This window comes from Atractosteus spatula, chromosome 2, assembly GCF_055471065.1.
Source record: "Atractosteus spatula isolate fAtrSpa1 chromosome 2, fAtrSpa1.hap1, whole genome shotgun sequence".
Lineage (NCBI taxonomy): Eukaryota > Metazoa > Chordata > Actinopteri > Semionotiformes > Lepisosteidae > Atractosteus > Atractosteus spatula.
This window is the reverse complement of record NC_142707.1, coordinates 19,192,314-19,198,313: the sequence shown is the minus strand read 5'-3', so window position 1 is coordinate 19,198,313 and position 6,000 is coordinate 19,192,314.

Genomic DNA, 6,000 nt, shown 5'->3' with positions numbered 1-6,000 from the left:
TTTATGGGTCTTTTTATAGTGTTGTCTAATTAATATCCTCCTTACACTGGCCATTGTTAGAAAGCTGTAAAATGGCTTTTGTTCTTTTTCAGTGGTGTAAAGAATCACAGGCCTGAGCCAACTCAAAGATTCACCATATCCAGAAGAGGCTCAGAGGCAACTTAGTGTCCTTCTCACCGCAGAGTCAATTAAATGTGTTTAGGATGCCTTACACAACACAAGGGTATCAAAATACAATAAATGGTTAATTAAGAGTATATGATATGGGGTATTTAGATTTCCAGAAGGCAAGGTTCCTCATAAAAGATTAATTCTCTAATTACAGGAAGTAGGCATATGGGAAAATATGTACATTTGAGTTGAAAATAGAAACAGGCATAGTACAGGTATGGGGTAAAAATTCAAATTTATAATCAGTGGACCACTGCTCTTCCTAATTAATCTCAATTATTCTATATTCTGATACAGTTATTAAAATAGTCTCTTTTGAAGATGATAATAAATTATGAGCATTATGAGCAATTATTAGCTATTACTATAGAAGCAGCAAATTAAATATATGAAAAAAAATGGTCAACATCTGGTAGATGACATTTATACACATTTGACTCCTTTGGACTTCATCTACTCCAAACATGTAGTGTGTTACAGAAGTATTAAGATGCTTGCACAGTTTTACATTTTGTTTCTTTAATGCTTGTAGTCATGACACCCTGAATAAGCAAGTACTATTTGTTATATACCAACCTACTCTACACCTTCAATCACAAAAACAAAAAGAAGTAAATAGAAAATATGAAAGAAAAAAGACAAAATTCATGATTTCATAAGTGTTCAAACCCTTTTTCTGTGGCAAACCTAAATTGTCACTTAATTTAGATGCACAAATAACAAGCACCCAATTAGTTGAGTCCATGTGTAATAATAGTGTCTCATATGAAAAATACATTTCTGTAAGGGCCTTCAGTCAGGTAGGGAATGTGAAGCAAAAACGTAGCCATGAAGACCAAGGAGTTTTAAAAATAACTCGGGGATAAGGTTGCATGACTGTGAAAACCAAAAATGAATATGTCTTCTTAAGCTTTCTTAAATGATAATTGAGTTTGATGCTGTCCATTTGTAACCAAGCTTGAGCCTTATCACAGAAGGAGCAAAGTTTTAGCTAAAATATCCTGGTAAATATTACAATCTGTTGCTCAGTTCAAACTAGGACACCAGGTGCAGAGAATCTAAACCATCCTCAAATCAGGGCACATTCATATATATGACACACAGAAGGGCTAAGATTGTTTTTCAACATGAGCTGCAACTTGAGCAGGACATACTCCTGGTATCCCAAAGCTCCGTTTGTGTTTCAGCCAACTAGATCATGTGGTACCATTTGACTTCTGAGTCAATTAGCTGTGTAAAAAATATGCGTCTTTTCTTTTAATGAAGCCATGGCATTCTGCCATAGACCCCAGATTTATGAAGTCAACCTCATACAGCAGTCTTGGAAACATTGTATCCCTGTATAATGTCATAATTTTTTTTATTATTTCCCACTTGCTGGCCTTGGGTGTAAGTAAACCACTTTACTGACCACAACTTTTAGTAAGCTTTCTATTTGGCATAGAAACTGTCCCACTGACCGTGAATGTCTTGATGATGGACTATCTTATGGAATTTTACTGTATATGACCATCAGTGAGGTCAACAATCATTTTCCTTAGATTATCAGATAATTCCTTGACTTTCCCTGTTATAATGTGGTACTGAACAGTTTTGCTCTGGTGGTTAGCCTTTTTCAATATCTTTGATTTCTTTTGATTTCATGGTGTTTCAAGACCAATCTGTTAAAGTTAATTGTTTTTCACTCTGCATCTTCAATCATGCCTTTAGTAAAAGGAGTAATACACAGAAAAGATGACTGAAGTGATAACAGATTCACTGTATTTGTTTTAAAAAAGATCAGTCCAGCTACTAAATATTAAGTTTCCATTTTATTTAGTTTTTAAGCATTCTTTAAAAAATACAGCCATCATATGAACAATATTATCATAAACAGTTGATAGTAACCTAGTTTAAGATATAAGTAATAGGTTTATTCCATGCTGAAAAAAGAAGAAATAAGGCATGGAATAAACGTATCACTTGTGCCTTTGCAGCCTACGCATGCTGATGCAGCTACCCTCCTGAACTAGTTTAAGAAATGTTAATTGCTTAACCTTTTTTCACTACATACTGTATATCCCTATAGCCAATAAGAAAAGTGAATGACTTTACATGCAGAGAGAATAACCATGGAATATGGAACATTTTATTTGTAAAAGAGTTTGATTACAATGCAGATATTCAGCTATAACTGGCAATTAGTACGTCCTGCCTAATGCAAACAATCTTAACAGTAACCGTATTAACAATAATTAATACTAAATAATACTAACAGTTCATACTAAAACAGTCTTAACAATTTTATTCTCTTGTGATGCAATTAAAGCCTTCTTGTGCAAAGTCTCACAGAATGGAACACATAGAACTTTGTTTTAACTTTAATACCTTTCTTGTGAATCCAGAGCACTCCAAAAGGCTTGGCAGATTAATGTAATTATTTTGGGATTTAAAGGTGTCAAACATGAAAAAGCAAAGTAGAGACCCACACATGGCTTTAACCCACTTTTGAAGTTTCTCGACTGAAATATAAGCTGTCTAGACACAAAACTAAGACTGTAAAAATGCAGACTCCTGTTAATGCTGAGATGTACAGTAATTATTTTAATGTCAAACTAAGACTGAGAGGTCACATCAAATTATGACAAGAATGTGATGGCAGCTATCAGATAATTGGGAGAGCCTGTTCAAAAACGTCTGTTCCAGAGGATATTATAGTAAATGTATTTCAAAAATCACTTTCTAAATCGAACTTCTAAAACGTTCAGTGTTATAAAGAAAATCATTTTAGAAAAGGAATCAGTATTTTTATCCAAGCCATGGACTTCCTGAGAGCAAAGCACACATACAGTAGACAAACACATGTTTTTAATATCAATGAGATATAAATAAACTATTAAATACAAGTTTTCTAAAATTACATATTGCTGTCATTGTTTTTAATCACACTTACCACTTTGACCACTAGATGACACTGTTGTATAATTTATTGCACTTGAAATTAAGTACTAATTACTAAAGGAACAAGTAATAGGTTTATTCCATGCTGAAAAAAAGAAGAAAGAGAGCACAACGTTTCGACCGTGGAGCCTTCTTCAGGTGTGAGAGAGACAAGGCAGTAGGCAAAGGTAATGTAGCAGGAGAACAAAGGCTGGGAGGGAGGAGGAGTGAGAGGTGTGAAATGAAACTTCCAATGAATGGAGAAAATTTAAAAGAACAGTAGTCTGTCGTTAAGAGAAGGGAGACTGTGTGATCCTAGCTGCAGAATAATTTTGGTTTCGGTAGTCTTTCTGATATATGAGTTCGGAAAACCGTCTTTGAGAACACAGACGGAGAGATTAGAGTGGTCGAGCCCATTGTTTCTCATTTCACCTCTGACGGCCATGACCACTCTAATCTCTCCATCTGTGTTCTCAAAGACGGTTTTCCGAACTCATATATCAGAAAGACTACCGAAACCAAAATTATTCTGCAGCTAGGATCACACAGTCTCCCTTCTCTTAACGAAAGGCTACTGTTCTTTTAAATTTTCTCCATTCATTGGAAGTTTCATTTCACACCTCTCTACACCTTTTCTGACTTCGCACCTCTTGATTGGCCTCTCTTTCTGTCCCCTGCTCCCACCTCTCACTCCTCCTCCCTCCCAGCTTTTGTTCTCCCGCTACATTACCTTTGCCTACTGCCTTGTCTCTCTCACACCTGAAGAAGGCTCCACAGCCGAAACGTTGTGTTCTCTTTCTTCTTTTTTTCAGCATGGAATAAACCTATTACTTGTTCCTTTGCAGCCTACGCATGCTGACGCAGCTACCCACCTGAACTACTACTAATTACTAAAGACAATTAACAATGGCTGTTAGTCAATCAATTAATAAATTGATAAAAAAATACAAATTATACCAGTATTAATTTGTACTTGTTTTAATTTCACAATATACATTATTAATATATTTAGAAATTATGGAGAAAAGTCATAACGTTAGTCTGGAAATAACCCTTCATGTTTCTACCTGTTCATTTTGTTACTGTTGTTCTTGGTTTTATAGGTTTATATAGGTTCAGCTCTTCTTAGAATGAATGTTATGTTTCGCATATAGTGGCACAGTGGCATAGTTGTTAGTATTGCTACCTTAAAGTGCTGGGGGCCTGGGTTCATTTGCAGATCTGGGATAATATCTTTGTGGAATTTGTACAGTATGCTCTCCCTGTGTTTGCCTGGGTTTTTGCCAAGTGTTCTGGTTTTCTCTCACAGTCCGATGGTCAGTTAATTGTGGGTCTCTGTGTGTCTGACCTGTGATGGCCAGTGTTCCATCTGGGATTTCTCCTGCCTTGCACCCACCGGTTGCCAGTATAAGCTCTAGCTCCCCCATGACCCTAAATGGAATGAAACAGTTAAAAGATGGGTGGGTGATGGAGAGAAAGTGTACCAAGACATATGGCATATGGCTACATGTTCAAATTAAAAATTAACAATTTTAAATGATGGAAAAAAAGAAAATCGAAAACAACATACCTGCAAATAATTTAAATATAATTCAAACTAATTAGAATTCAAATTAATATAGCTTTGAAAATATCTCCACAATATGGGTATCAAATTTTACACTGTAATGGTAATTAAACAATTAGACCATCTAATTCCATTAAGAAAAGCAGATAACCTGAATTATAAGTTGATTTAACCAAATGATTTGTAAATTTGTGTACGTATCCTTTTATCTTACCTATAATTTTATTACATATCAGATAAACTCCTGCCTTTTACTATGGTTCCTTTACAGTGACTTTCACAACATTGCCTCCCCTGGGTTAAGTACTCCCAACTCTTCTGCCGCAGTTCACTGGAAAATCGATAAGTGTTTTCAGTGTTTTTTGCCAAAGCAAATCCTTCATCTATCTTTTAACTACGTAGCAAAACAGGCTAATTCACTGCCCTAAATTGACTTCTAGAGTACAGGGTTCATATCTGACTCAGTTCACAGCTAAATTGACTGTCTGCCTACAGACTTGCCAAGAACTGAAGAGAATAAGGGAGTGAGGTTGACTGGAGCCTTTGCTGTAGCTTCTGACACATACAGAACAGAATATTCATGTCTTCCTAGAATAACAATGAAAAGGTCTTCACATCTCCAGCGAAAGGTCCAATATCTATAAGAATAAACAACATTGTAAATGAGAACTGGAAATTTAGGCCATTTTGCTTCTTTGGCTGCTAGAAAATTAGTAAGCCTTTCAAGGCCTATCAAGCCTTTAAAGCCTTTAAGAATCCCATGTTGTCAGTTGTATGAGCATTGCTAAGGAGTTTGTTCCAGATGTCAAGGAACCCATTTGTTAAAAATTACTAGACAGCCTTGACACATGTAAATACCGTAGATGTTTTGAAAAACCCCTGCATATTCTAAAGAGAGATACAGCACAAATACAAAATGTGAAGTGGTTTAACACTTGTTGCATTTTACCTAATCTAAGGCAGCAACACTGTTTGGAGGGGAAGAGCAGTCCTGGGTTGTGACATTTCTGCACAGTCATGTGATTAAATGAGATGTGGGATATCAGGTATGTTTTAGTTTCAGTGGCACAACCTGTCCTTCTTGCTTAATCCCCAACATTTGGTACTGAATTAGAATACACAAACATCACAGAAAACATTGCCAACTCTTGTTGTTTCATGGCTACAGGTAAAACAATTAAAAAAAAATAATGATGCAAATAATATTTCAACTGCATCTCATGTGATCTTCCCCTGTGTCAGCCGCAGCCTATGGTAAATAATTATTTTATGCATGCCAAACCCTTCCATTACCACTTATCATTACCTGTCAGAAAAAGATTGATCAATTAGGGTACCTAATA